This window comes from Desmodus rotundus, chromosome 11, assembly GCF_022682495.2.
Source record: "Desmodus rotundus isolate HL8 chromosome 11, HLdesRot8A.1, whole genome shotgun sequence".
Lineage (NCBI taxonomy): Eukaryota > Metazoa > Chordata > Mammalia > Chiroptera > Phyllostomidae > Desmodus > Desmodus rotundus.
The window spans coordinates 61,777,774-61,793,363 of NC_071397.1; the positions used below are offsets into that span (position 1 = coordinate 61,777,774).

General features: G+C 34.7%; 2 protein-coding genes across 6 annotated transcripts in view; one reads left to right on the forward strand and one right to left on the reverse strand.

Moving 5' to 3' along the window:
- ARMC2 (armadillo repeat containing 2) overlaps positions 1-15,590 on the forward strand; it is a 222,192-nt gene that overhangs the window by 143,512 nt on the left and 63,090 nt on the right. For 2 of the 5 annotated variants that reach the window (XR_006654182.3, XR_011650562.1), the window contains 2 exons: positions 8,748-8,829; positions 11,226-14,018. The exons of 2 other annotated variants lie outside the window; for them this stretch is intronic. The gene's annotated coding sequence lies outside the window, so the exon portion shown is untranslated. Of the gene's footprint in view, positions 1-8,747; positions 8,830-11,225; positions 14,019-15,590 lie in introns of those variants that run through there. One more of the 5 variants, XR_006654183.3, reaches the window with a different exon arrangement.
- SESN1 (sestrin 1) overlaps positions 1-15,590 on the reverse strand; it is a 108,561-nt gene that overhangs the window by 29,739 nt on the left and 63,232 nt on the right. The window lies entirely within an intron of this gene.

Sequence of the window (15,590 nt, forward strand, 5' to 3'; positions counted from 1 at the left end):
TGTATACATACTATTGTTTGGCAAGGTTCATAAACATTTTGTAAACCAGATTGGCTTTAAACATCCTGCAGCCTATCTAAGGTGAAATGACAGGAAAGTGTCTGTTGAGATATCAAAATTAAATGGGAGAATTAATTCAGAAATATTACAATTTTTAAAGGCAAATTACTTTTAGCATCATTATTGAGTTAAATAAGAGCAAATAGGTTTAATTTAGAATAGGATAAGGTACAGAAAAAAGGTGAATGTAGGAAATTGAGAGTACTTTTTCCATATTTTCTTAGGAGCTACTGAAGGTTTTTAAGAAGGAGAAAAAGGAAATGATACAAGCTAAAAAAAAAGAAGGTATCTCTCAGATGCACATATACTAAATATGTTGTATAGTTTTAAAAATAGTAATCAAGGGGCTGGATTTCATTTATATCTAAAAACATGTGAAACTATTTTTTACACTCTCAAAGTTCTTCTGTTAGTGGGCACAGGAAAGAACTGGTTTTAATAAAACATATACTTTTAAATATACAAGAAATATATTCATCTGACATATATTAAAAATTATCTTTTCAAAATAGGTTAAAACCAAACCTAATATCTTCAATTTATCCTGAGTCCACAGACTTGATGGAACTGAACATTAAAGTATCTGTTTCCTTTATAAAATTGGATTTATCCATGGTTAATTTGTTTAGGCAAAATGTATATTAACGAATCCTTCAGCTTAATCATGTCTGAATTTGTTTAATGTTTTATTCATACTAAAGACAATTTTGATTCAAATAACAAAATCCTAATGACAGTATTCTAAAATCTTTTAATTGAGTTATTTCTTATTTATAACAGCTATCCTGACCTCTCTATCCATGACCCACCCCTGTGATTATTACTGCCAAGCAGTGAATAGAGTTCTAATATGAGCTTTTCTTACAGAGCTCAAAGAACCACCAGGATGTTCTTTGTGCTAATCTTTAGTTGTAGGTTCTTTAATCCTTTAAATCACCTTCTTTTTCTGCTTCCTTCTGAGATCTTGCTTTCCAAGAGGGTATTAGTTGTAGATCCTTATCCTGGTCACAAAGTACAAGGCCATAGCTGGAGGCTACTTGCCTGTCATTAAGCATCTTAGAAACAAAATGCCATCACTGAACTTTCCCATCTGTTGTGCCTTTCAAACCCTCACTACATCTCTGTGGGCCATTTTCCTCTTTGCCCAAAAGGTGTGAGTAAAGTCAGGGCACTGTAATTCAACAAATAGATATTTATTTTTGCTTATCACTACTATCCTTTTGTTTAGCTAACCATACTAAAAAAAAAAAGAGATAATGCCATTTTTAAAATTACATTTTTTACACAAGCTTAAGTTTGAACAGAATTCAAAATCATTTCATTTGTAGTACTAGGAAATTAGATTTTCCTAATTTTTGGCAAATAATTGAGAAATATTAAAATAGGATTTTATTTAGATATTACAAACTGGAGAAGGTAGTATTCTTCCTTAATTTTTTATAACTCTAATTTAAAAAATATATTTGGCATAGGTTTATGTATGGATGCCAATACTATTATTTTACCAATTAACAGAAATCTTAGTACTATATAACGACTTAACATTCAATTATTCATTATTATTAATTTTTACTGAATACAAATTATATGCATTTAATTTATTGAGTCCTATGAACAAGGAGTAATATCTTAATTTGAGATTAGGCTCTTTTATTTAGACTTAAACCTCTCAAATCATAGAGATTAGGACTGTGTTAGAGAGCATTACATGGGAAGTCATCTAGTTTATTGTTCCATACGCAAAATAACAAAAGTCTCCCCAAAACCAAAAATCCAAACCCAGTCTGGAAATCTCTTAACAACCTTTCTACTTTTAGTTCTCTCAAATTTAAAATGATGGGTAATAGAAATTCATAATATCTCAAACTTTATTTCAGCTCTAAAGTGCTAATCTCTTAAGATTATTGCTGATTTTATCGAGTTATATGCTTTAAACTAACTAGAACCTGGCCTCCTCCTACACCAGGCTTCTGTGTACATTGCAAATTGTGTTTCTTAGGACCCATTTCTTACAAGTATTTTAGAGATATTATAAAATACTAGATTTGAGCTTTTTAAAGGTAACCTACAAATGTATATAAATATTAAATACATTAAAATCAACAAAATAGTAATTTGTTGTCACTAATAATTCAGTTATCAGACTAAATAAAGCTTTTCCCACCATTTCTGTGAACACATACTCGAATATTCTTGAACCTTGGAAGGATACAGTTAGTGTATTCTAGCCTTTTAAAAAATTCATGCCTGTCTGTATTTGCTGGAGTAGAACTATAGTAGTGAGTGGAATGCTATAGCATGTGAATCCAGATTTCCTGATGTTATGCATACAAGAAAAAAAGATCAGAAATAATGTGAATTATAATCCAGTATTATAATTACAACCCTTTAACTTCAAGTTTGATTAAAACTTAACATAGCTTCACTGCTCTTACCAATTGACTTGATAAATAATTTTACTTTATTTATTTGAACTCGTAGGCATAATTTATTAATAGAATGACAGTTTTAGTTATTGTGTATATCAGAATTCTGGTTATTGTTCGACTACTAACAAAAAAAAAGTAGTAACATACTTGAATATCACTGAAATATATATATATATATATATATATATATATATATATATATACACACACACACATATATATATATATATGCACCACATCTCTTGATCTGTACACTAGAACCCTAACAGTAGGTTTGAAGGATCCATGCTAGTCTGTAGCTCCCTACATTATTCACCCTTAAAGCTTGCGTCAGGCTTTAAGGTTCAGGAATGCTCTAAGGATTTTGTCTGGTTTTAGCAGAGTGCTGGGGAAATCTAGTTCAAAGTCTGATTCCCGTCAATGCAAAACAGAGCCTGAGGAGAGGAGATGCTCTTAGAATTACAACGTTTCACAATGGTATACTGACTTACAGACCAAACTTGCCTTCCAATAGAACTCTCATTTAGCCTGCCCTGGATCTGGTCTATAACTGAAAGGATTATCAAGCCTTCTATCCCTTCCCCAGTAAACATGAGTAAAATCAATCTTATCCTTCAGGGACATACATGACAATATGATCAATTAATAGCTTTTATCCTGGATCACAAAAAATTGACCTAATAAATTTTCAGTGAAGTAACTTGGAATTGTTTTTTAATTAACAAGGATATTATTGATAGCCAAATAATCTTTTGTGTTTGTAACAGGTAGGTTTTGAGATCATGTATTTGTTCTCTACAATTAGAACTTGGTTTATGTCAGAAAATTCAACTTTCAAATACTCAACCAGATTATAAAAATTTAACCACTCTACTTTAATTTGTGCATTAGAAATATAAAATTAAAACCTTAAAATATTGCACACTAAGTTTATAAATTAGTGGGTTTAAAAATGTCTAAGCTTCAAAAGATAATAGAAAAAAGTATGTGGATCAGGAGAAAGGGCAAAGCAGAGTTGAAAGCAGCAGGATGTAGTTCAAATAGGTCACACTCAACTTTTAACTTTCCCTAAAAAGAAAAAAACAAGCTTAGCAACAGCTTTCAGCCAATCATAAAGCAGACAAACAGGTAAGGATTCAACTGCTCCAGATACCAATGAGGTCCAACCCTCATTCAGTGTTTTGTTTGTTTTTAAAAAAAATTTTATAGTGTTAGAGCAGAGCAGAAGGTATAAAACACAATGTACTGTACTAGGTTAAAAGTAACAAAGATTAAAATCTCTACACCAACCCTTATTAAAATATATCAGATTTTAATAACACACTGAAAATCTTGTTTTCATCCTTACTATGTCACATACTATATATATTAAAGTTATGTTAAAAATATTAGAGTTTGTAATAAAATATAGAATTTTGTGGAAAATTTTCTTTCGTGTTTGTGGATAGAAGATAATGGTGGGAATACCTATTTTAAAAGATTATTCACTTTTTAATTCCCCAATGTTCAATTTCTAAAATCCATGAAGGGGGGGACCCCCCAAAAAAGTGCTACAGTCTGAATCCAAAAATATAAAATATGAGTAAAATAACCACATATACATACAACCTTCAATACAAGCAAACGAACTGTACAAACTGCATAGAATTGCCATTCTATGCAATTTTTTCCTATTTATTTTTAATACTCAATACATACCCTTCTTTGAGAGAAGAAAGTTTTCTGAGACTGTAGAAGGGGTTTTCAAAGAATTACAGATTTCATCTATCCATTGTTTAATGCAGCTCTCAGTATTTGCTCAAACTGACAGTGTTATTTGCAAGAGAGACACAAGAACACTCTAAAGCAAGTTAACTATTTTCTTCATTTTGCTTTTGGCTTGCCAAATTTATAAAGTGTTCTAAGGCAGTTTCCACTATTTTTGTAAAGATCTTCAAGAACCACCTTTTATTTTTTCTTTAAGTACTGCTTAAACCATTTGCTGCTTTTAGACCCTTAAAAACTAATTATTTTAAGTACATCAGCTTGACTTGCCATATCATCGATTATCTCCTGAGCTCACTATGTAGTATAAAACACAGGTTTGCTACTACTACTGTAGGATGCTGTCAATATTTTTTTGTATTCTGTACACCCCTAGGAAGGGGGGGGGGAATTAAATAATGTTTGGAGACTAGTTTTAGGTTTTACTTATTGGTGATAACCTTACTTCATTATTTTCCTCTATCCTCAGTTGTCACAGATAACTAAACTATGGTGAATCAAGAAAAAATGTAGTTTCAATACATCATTTTGCAAAGAGAAACTGTATATCATGCTCATGTTTTCCTTTGGCTCTTAATCCTTCATAGTTTAAAACTTTTACTGAAAGTTCATCAAATTGCACATACCTATACACCATGGGTTGGTTGAATATGTTTCTGTTAAATTCATGAACCTCTATATTTATGGATGTAGTGAACCTATTCATTCAGCATGCATTCAACCAATATTAATTAAGCATCTACTATTAGCCAGTAATTTTTTTCTTCCTCCTCTGTCATTGAGAACAATATCCGTATCTTCTTCCTTTCTCCTCCCTCTTCCTTCTTCTAATTTCCTCCCACTGTAGTCATTTTGCTGCTCCTAAAAGGGTATCTGGGCTGAGAAATGGCTTAAAAGTACAAAGGCAAAGAGGTACAATGCACTTGGGGAGGAGAATTCTGTGTTATGCCGAACATCTGATTGTAATTGTAGTAGTTAGGTAGTTGTCAGTTCATGGAGAGCTTTAAAATAACTAGGATTTTAGTCTAACTTTTGATTCTGTAAGTAGATAGATATCACACTTCATAGTTTCAGATTTGATGTTATTAATAGATAGCTAACATATAGTTAGTCTGTGCCTTGTCTTTTCATTTTTGTAACTGTATTTTGAAGATCTTAAGTTTTTTATTTTGATAAGGTCCAATCTATCATTTTTTTTCTTTAATGTTTTATGCATGTGTATTCTAAGAAACCTTGCCTACCCCAAGGCCACAAATTTTTTTTCCTGTTTTCTTCTCGAAGTTTTATAGCTTTAGGTTTTACACATTTAATAGATTATATAAATTTTATTACATCTGAAAACCAAACTGTTAAAGTGTTTCTCTCCACAGAATGGGATCATGAGTGGGTGCTATCACTTTCTTATATACCTGTTATATCTGACTATCTTCTTGTTATAATGATGAAAAATTCCACAGTATAGACAGAGAACCTTTTAGGTGGGGGCAGAATGGAAGGGAGAAGTATATTTTTAACAACAGGGCTAACTTTGTTTTTTTTCCTAGGGATCAAATCTGACCCTCACATCTGCTGGTACAGTGCATGTATATAGTTAAATCTAGTACATTAACTCCATAGAGCAAAAAGTAAAGTGGTCTTTCTTCCAGAGACTAGGACAGGCAAAAGTACTGGAGTAAGAAAGGGTTAAACAACATTTTACTTATAGTAGCCTTGGATCATTAAGAAAAAAAAAAACCATTTCTTAAAAGCATTATTAGTTGGTGCCATGTGGAAACCTGGGCAGCACACACCAGAAAGACAGAGAGAGTCCACTATCTAAAATGACTCCCCCATCCCAGGCCCTGGCACAGAAATGAACTGGGCCATGGAAGCAGTGCTTGGACAAGGAGATCCTTTTAAAAAGCTTCCTAAATCATGGCTCTATGGATCAGAAAATAACCTGAAACATTCCAAAGTCTCTGCAGCTGAAGAAATGAAAAAACAGCTCCAGATTGCACAATGGCAAATATTGGTGACATGAAAGGTGTTTTGAACTGGGTTTGAAGTTACCTTGAAAAGATGTACATTGTCTCATATAGATTCAGAGTCTAAATTGTTCACTTGATAATAATCTAAAATTCTTAAATTTAATGCCTACTTTGAAACAAAGCTTTAGTGTATAAATATAAGGATTTTGGGATACTTTTCTACCCTCTCTGCTTAAGAAAATTATTATTTTTTTAAGAAAATTATTTACAATAGAAATTTGAAATAATGTCAGCAGTAAATGGGGAACTCAAGTAGCAAGAATGGTCCTAAATATCTACAAGGAATTTCAGAGAGTTGCTAGTTAAGGATTATAGATCTCAATGGCCTAGAAAGACTTTTTTTTACTAGCTACTGATGACTAAAGACTCTACTACGAACAATGGAAACATAGTTTAAAACACAGTAATTGTACCAAAAAGGTGGTCTCCAGAATAAATGCACTTGATTCAGGGCATGTTTAGCATTCAGAACAATTCTTATGAGTAGCAGGGATGATTTTGCTTTATTAAATCTTTTTTCTTGAGTGAAAATTATTTCCCAAGATGCTGTGAATACTGAAGTTAAAATGTTGCCACCTTTCTAACACCTTCCCTTCCTCAATCTTCTCCTTTCCCCCAATAACAAGCATACTTGCCTACTCTCTGTATTTTCTTAGCGAGGAAGGAGATGTCCTTTATTTTCCTATATAAATTGGTATTCAAATAAAGCCTGTTTTGTGGAGCTTCATCAACACCTCAGGAAGGTTCTTAAATTTAGTCAAAAACTGACTGATAACGTAAGTGCTTAAATACTAAGGTAACCAATCCTTGGAATGTTGGGCTATCTCCTCCCTCTAGTATAAGTAGTAGGTAAAAATTAATAAAATGGCCTTTGGACTTGGCCACAGCTTTTCCTGACACTTGGGACTTAGAGGCATGTGTCTGTGTCCTCTGATTCTCCACTTTTTGGTCCTGCATTAGCATGAACAAGATGCCCACCTCTGGAACCCTCAGAATCTGGGCTCTAGTACTTGACAAGAAGTCATTGCTAGGATCCTCTGCTCTGAGAATCTGGTCTAAGGAGAGGTATGAAAATCAAGAATAAGAAGAATGGGTTCTGGAGAAGCAAGGATATCAGAAAAACTGCTTAGAACTCTGAATGCCCATTAACGAATGAAGACCGTTTATGTGCTGCAGTAATATGTTCTTATGCATGCAGAGGACACTGTGGGAGAAAGATAGTGGGAAATGTCTTCAGTGTATCAACAAATTAGGCAACTGAATTTTTTTATGTCTCAAAATATTTTCTCAGCTGCCTAAAATGATTTCAATCAGAAGTCTGAGGATAGGGTAGGAACAGGTGAAACAGAGGAAGAATAAAAATAACCAGGGCCTGGGCCTGGGCCTGGCTGGTGTGCCTCAGTGGATTGAGCACTGGCCTGTGAACCAAAAGGTCACCAGTTTGATTCCTGGTCAGGGCATATGCCTGGGTTGCAGGCCAGATCCCCAGTTGGGAGCATGCAAGAGGCAGCCAATCAATGTTTCTCTCACACTTTGATGTTTCTCGCCCTCTCCTTCTCCCTCCCTTCCCTTCTCTCTAAAAATAAACCTTAAAATAAAAAATAACCAGGACCTGGATTGGAGAAAATGTCTCAAAGAAAAAAATGTCTGAAATTCTCAAGATCCTAAGATCTTGGAAGGAACCATGAAAATAATCCTAAGGTTTTAGAAGGAACCATGAAAATTTCACATTACATAATAAATATGACTCTACATAGGAACTGTGGAACAAAATGTAAAATGTATACAGAGCTTTACAAGCCCACAAATTTCACACAGGATAACTTGTGTAATTTCTCACAACACCTTGTGAGATGAATCTCATTATTCCTGTATTACCCAAGAAGAAACCTGCCATACAACTGGTAAGTGGCAGAGCTACAAGTCAAATGCAGGTCTGTCTGACTTCAGGTCCACTGCCTTTTCCTTTCCTTAATTTAACATGCATCTTCAGGTCCAGCCCTCAGGGAGCTTACAACCAAGTTGATCATAAAATACTCAGAAACAGTCAAAGGCCAACACTAAGCAATGTGTAATTTTGTGTTAAATCGAATGCCATAAACTGCAAGTGTCCAGGGGTAGAGAATCAGTAAAGACTTGAAAGATGGGTAGAGGGAAATGGCACGAAGGAGAAAATAAGCTGGATGAACTTGAGCTGCATGGACATTGCTGTGGCTCTGGCAGAGGGATGTGAGTTAGTAAGCAGTGGGAAATAGGTTAGGGTCAGTTTTAGGGAGCCTAGAAAACCAGTGAGAGAGGAGACTGAACAAAACAGGAGGCAATTATGGAGCCCTAAAATATTTCTTAGTAGCATAAAGTGATAAAAGCAGTGACTTTCACAAGTGTGCAAGATGAGCACAGGCAAAGGAAATCTTTGTATATTAAAGAAGAGAGAGTGAGACCTACCACTCCCCTTCTTTTTTTACAGCCTCACGATGTTCCTAAACTTCACAGTCCACCCACAGAGATCATTCCTGGACATGTGTACATGCTCTTCCCTCTGATTACAAGTCAGTACCCTCTAATACTGGCTCTCCTCTCACCTTCAGTCTGAAGTTGGAAGTCACTGCCTTGGAGAAGGCTTCCCTGACCCCTTCCTCCCTAGGTTAGATAGCCCCTTTGTTTACTTCCCATGCTGTAGCACTTACCTCTCTACACTAATTCCTAGTGGGCTAGCCAGTTTCCCTCATGAAGCTGAAAGCTCCAAGGGTAAGAAATGGCCCAATTTTCCAGCACTGAATCCCTTGGAAAATAATGGGTGAATGAGACAAGTAAAGAGGGGTATAAGATGAGGAAATAGATTTAGGGGTTATTTTCCCTAAGATTATACGAACCAGGAAACAAGATAGATACATATACAGGCATGCTAAAATGGGGAATGACATCATTTGGAAGGTGGCCTCAATCTCAGGGAAAGAGTTATTCCAAGCTTTTTAATGACGAGGAGGGTTGGATCAGGGCCATGTCAAAGGTAGGAAAAAGATATACTTTTTATAACCACTGCTTGAGGATAATAGGCTGCAATTTTTTAGACCACATTTTGGCCTTAAATGCAGCAAAGAATTTGACAACTTACATTTAACACCTATCTACAGAGAGCACAGTACTTTGCAAGAACCCACACAAGGTATTTCAGAGTATACAAAGATGAAAGAAACATAACTGAAGCCCAAGAAGGTTTATAATCCAATAAAGAACCACAGATGGTGAAATTATTTTAAAGGTACAAGCAGTGCTATGGATTCAGATGGGGGAAAAAAGTCAAGGGATCATTAAAAACGTTTCAAGCAAGGAAACTATGTGAATGAGCTTTGATTTTTAGAAGATTAGGAGAGACCTCTAGGATGGTCTGATTTGTGGGGAGAACCTAAAGGCAGTTGGACTTTAGCTTTAAGGTAGTGCAATGGTCTAGTTAAGAGGTAACTGGAGTATAAACCAGAGTGATGATGGTAGAAATGAAGTGCAGGGGACATATTCAATAATTTAAAAAGTAAACTCTTCAAATTGATTATTAATTATTAAGAAGAAATTTTACTTCCCCAAAAGCCTTTTGTTTCTTTCTACTTCACACATAAACAAATATAAAGCAAAAGTGATAGTCAAAGACTATTTGATAGAGATGCTTATTGACAGGATACTGAGGTTACTTTTATTTGTACACTTGTGGACAGATGCCTCCAGCTGTTTTTATTCCATAATGTCCCTCTGTAATTATCTTTACAGCTTAAAGCAGCATAATTAAGTGAAAAGATTCTGAACTTTAAAATATGAAGATCTGGACTCTAAGCCCAGAATATTATTTTATCTCCTCATGCCTTAGATTTTTCATTGTAAAATGAGTTACTTACTTTATGGGATTGTTGTAAGAACAAAAGGTGATAATGTGAAGACTCTTAGAAACAAGTAAGTTACTATATTGATGGTGCCAACTTTTTGGCCCTTTCATACTATTAGGTTGCCATATGAACAGGAGAAATAGTCATGATAAATAAGAAAAAGCATTCAGTTGGCACTATCTTTCAAATGATTCCAGCTGTGTTTCTATGTAGATTTAAGATGATAATCAAATAGACTATACCATTAAACATTTATAAAGAAGAAACAGTAAAGTATAGTATAATGGCATTGGAATTAGGTCCAACCACCCTGGGTTCCAAGGATAAATTAATTAGTCTTTCTGAGCCTTGATGTTCTCACCTGTACAGTGGGAATTCTAATGCAGTGATTGACCTTACAGGATCACAGGATTACATGAAATCAGTGACTGTACCAGAACTGGTCAGTAGATAGTAAGTTGTCAGTAAATAGTAGCACTGGGAGATACATTAGAGGTATAATACATTCAACTGGCAACCCTGTTTTACTTGGAATATAAATTAAGCAACTCTTCAGCATAGCATTTGTGAAATACTCAATTTTTTTTCCTCCTTTTGGTGTTTTGGGTTTGAACAATGTGTATTCAAGATAAAAATTATTAGGTATTGATGTACTTTTTTAAATTTAGTATTTGTATTGCTATAATTCTTCTAATTATAATATTTACTAAATATCTGCAAATAACTTAATGTTAAACACAACCTAGCAATGATGTTATATATTATAATAGAATCTTCATTTTAAAAACAATATTGAGTATTTTTTCTAGTTTAACAATTCTTTAACTACCCTTTTATCACTGCTAGTTTTCCAAGAAAATTCATTGGTCAGTGTTGTAGAGATGGCTAGTTGTCCTAGCATCTATTCTCTGCTTCTTCCACAGTTAATAAATTCCCACATCATTAGCTGGACATACTTTGCAGCTAGGTGTTACCAAATTAGTAAGCTTTGGTCAATGTGATTATAAAAGGAAATGTCCTGTGCATAGCAAATGCCACTAGAATGAGGATGTATACGCTTATTCTTCTAGTAAATTCTTCCTCTTTCTGGAATGTGGATATGATTCTAGAGCTGAAGCAGCCATCCTGGACATCTACCTTAGAGATGAAAGCTGCATCTTGAGGCTACTGGAAAAACAGAAGGGATTTGGGTACCATGGAGCCTCTAAATTAGTCCGGAGCTGCCTTAATTTATATGTGAGGGAAACTTTGCTGTATAAAAACTCATATTGGGTTTTCTGTCACTGGCAGCCTAATCTAATCTAAAATAATCTAAAAAATACAAAATAAAAGCTGAATTTTAAGCTCACTTGCTAATAAATTTGTTTTGAACTTATACATGCCTGGTCTTTTTATGCCCCTTTTCTTATTTCCACTGTAGGTTTCTGGGCCCCTGTAGATGTAACCTTTGATTCATTTCTATGGTATTAAGTGAAGGAGAGAAAAGGGATGAGTTCATTCAACTGTTCCACCACTAACAATTCCCATCATATTCTTAACTTATCCTTTAGTCCACCTCCACCCACTCTAGGGTTCCATTTTTTCCTTCATTCTAGAATTTATTTATTTGTTTATTTTTTTAGCTTCACCCTAGGACATCTTTTTATTGATTTTTAGAGAGAAAGGAAGAGAAGGAAGGAAGGAGGGAGTGAGGGAGAGAAAGAGAGAGAGAAACATTGATGTGAGAGAGAAACATCAATCAGTTACCTCATGTACACGCCTCAACTGAGGATCAAACGCACAACCTAGGTATGTGCCCTGAATGGGAATCAAACCCACAACCTTTTGGTGCATGGATGATGCTCCAACTGAGCCAGCCATCTTGCCAGGGCTCCTTCATCCTAGAATTTCAACTTCATAAAATTAAAAATAAATAAATAAATAAATAACTGTTCTCAAAAGCAGCATTCATTTGTTAATCACTCAACAAAAATTTGTTGAGTGACTACCACGTGCTAGGCATTGTTAGATGACAAATAAAACAAACCCTGACTTCAGAGAGCTAAGTCAGGCCACATTTTAAAATGTAAATGGAATTGTATATTATTTATTACTTGTGCACTATATCGCTGTATTCTCAAATTTTCCTATTGGATCAAGGTGAAAGATACATGAATGTTAAAGATTGGCGGAAAGCAGACATATGGAGAGGGAGTATGAAGTAAGGAGGTATGGAGGGGGACTTTTAGGGACAAAGGCAAAGATATAATTATAGCAAAGGAAAGGGGGGGAAAGAAAAGGAACACATATTTATTGAGTTTTACTGGACTTCCTATATCCTCACCTCTTTCATTTATTAATGATTAATATGGAAAGCTTACTGTTAAACTTCTGGAACTTCTACAGCATAGCATCTGACCTCATTATTATACCTGCCTTTGCGATGCTAAAGGCAAAGACCTTCAGAAACTCTCAAAAGGTTCCCCACTATTCCTTCCCAATTTTGGCTCCCATTCACATCTCTATGCCTTCCCACCTCTCACTGAAACCTGCTTCTACCAGTGTCTCCTGAGAGAAGAGGTTGATTCGGCAGAATGGTGAGGGAGTGTTGTTGAAAATAGAATGTAAAAATCGTGCATGCTACTAACTCTATAGTTCAACAACCTCATGCAGTTGAAATTAACTGGGTTGTCAATAGGATTTGCCAGAGTGAGAAAATAAGTTCCTAGTTTTAAATAATTAATATGAATTTTAACTGGACTGTAGACCCTTTGTCAGACATAGAAAACCTGAAGATTATCCTTCACCTAAAATGTAAATATGTAATACTATTGCTGGACATAATGGCTCCAGAAGAATTAAAAAAACAAAAACAAAAAACCAAACAACCCACCTACTGATTTTGGGATTACATGCTTTTTTTTAAATCTTAGATGAGGGAAAGTATATTTAACAAATACTACTAAACCAGTTGGTGACATTTAGTTCTTAATACCCCACAATATGACATTATGTAAAGTTTTTTTCTTAGATTGTGGTTTTAACACTTCACAAGTAGTTTCTTTTCCTGTTAACTTTCAGACAACTCTGCTGAAGCCTGAGCTAAATACCTGGAGGAAGTGCTACCGCAAGTTTAGCTTTCTTATTTCCATTTGAGCAATTCTACTCTCAGCTTTTCTCTGTGAGGACAGTAGCATGTGTTCACTTACAGTTTTCTTTTTAAACTAATAAAATGATCTTAAACTAATTATAGTAAAATAATAAAACAATTAAAAACCTGAGACAGAGAAAAAGAGGAATATCGCCTCACCAGTACTAGCCAAAAGGCTTACAGGATGCTTAGAAACTTTCTTTGGCTTTTGTTCAACACCTAAAGTCAGGAAACTGATCATGATTAAGGTCCCTTGTCTTTTTCTCCAAGGTCCCTGCCCATAACATGCAGCCAAAATGTAGCTTTTGTTATATTCCTGATGCAGCATAGAAGGGCACAAACACATTCTATGTGATAAAGGCAATCTTTCCCTCCCCAAAGGGCCATAAGTCCAGAAAAACAAGTTACCTCATTTATGAGCCATGCTATTTAAGACTCTATGATGCAACAATATTGCATTACTATTTTCTATAAAAATGTACTCTTTCAATCAAAATCATAGCTCAAATGTTGCCCAGCAAAGGTTCTAAAAATCTAGCTTTTTTCTTCTCTTATTCTTTCAAACAGAATTTAGGGCAAAGAAAACAGTATTTTCATCTCATACAGTAAACAGTCCCTAGAAACTATAAATCTCTACTAATTGGTATCTTTGCTTAGCAATAATTATGAAAACCTTAATGCATAGGGATAACTCCAAATACTGTAAGATGTTTAAATCCCCTCTAATTAAATGATGCAATTATATTCAGTCAGTCCATATGTGATGTAATAACCATAGAATTTCAGAGCTAAAATATTATTAAAATAAACTAAGTAGAACTAGAATAGGAATTTGGAGAATGTCTAAGAGCACTGGTACTTAGAAATTGAGAACTAACTTGACTTGGGGCAGTGAACACACAGTACAATATACAGATGAGGTATTATAGAACTGTACCCCTGAAACCTATATAATTTTATGAACCAATGTCACCCCAGTAAATTCAGTAAAAAGTTAAACTTTTCCAATGCAAAAAAAATTGAGAACCAGAGGTGAAATATATTGTTTTGATTTTGATATATTTACCATATTATAGTTTTGAGAAATTTAGGTAATCTGTATATGAAATCAGGCCTTGCCTTAGGATTTTAAAGAGTAAGTAATTGCTTATTTGGTACAATATTAGAAGTGCTATTATTTTTTTTAAAAACCCACATAAAAACTTGTCACCCAAATTCTTCCTCAGAGATGAAAATGGTAAAATGATACCTACTTGTCTTTCTTTTATATATTTAGCTGAGATTCAATTATGCCTAGACTTCTATAAGCAAATTAATTCCATTATTTTCAGTTAAAATGTAAATACCCTATAAAAGAGAAACTCATTAAACTATGTAATGGAATCAAACCTTACATAGGCATGTAAAGTGAAAATCATGTAGAAACATTGTCCTTGAAAATCTCTTTGGAAGGTACCATACTGGAGACTGACAAGCCACTTCTCAGTGAGTCCAAAGCAGACATTTTTATCATCCAGCGTTAGAGCAGATGACTGTTTATTTGGTTCAGCACTAGTTGGGGTAATTGGCTTGTGTTTAGGAGCCTTGGATAAAAAAAGCACAAGTCTAACACCTGAAATTCCCTCAGAATGGTGAGATGCTCTCTCTGTGAGAACTGAGCAGGAATTCAGACCAGTGGAGAGCAGAGTAGATTTCTGTTTCTTATTTCATACTCACTTGGGAGCATATGTTCTCTGAGATGTCGGGCAGAACTGCCCATGATATTTACATTAAGAATAGTTTCTGCCTCACAGTTAAAAATGTTTGATGAGCAAGAATACTTACATTTGCAGAAGTTAAATGTATGAATGGTGCAACTCCATGTAGGGATCTTTTCCTTAACAGTAGGTTGTGGGCATATTAGGGCAGAAGGAAGAATAGGCTCTGTGCCTTTCAGCAAGGAAGGGTTCCAGGGAGGTGGGATGAGGAAAGACCATGGCCAAAGTTAAGTTTTGCCTACTTCAAGAATTTGTTTAGAGTGTGTGTGTGTGTGTGTGTGTGTGTGTGTATACTGCATACGACTTTAAGCCATAATGGCTTATTAACCATAATGGCTTACTTATTCTCAACCTGGCAGATTACTGGACAATTTACTGTAATTTCCCTTCACTTTTGCAAACAGTAACTATTAGTGTCAAAGTGTCATCTCTTATTTTTCTATTTTCAGTTCAAGATGAGATCCAATTTAAAGTAACTTAGAAACGAGAACATCAAATTTGCAAATCAGAGAGCTGTCATGTGACTTCCTTTACTGAGTACCGCCAGC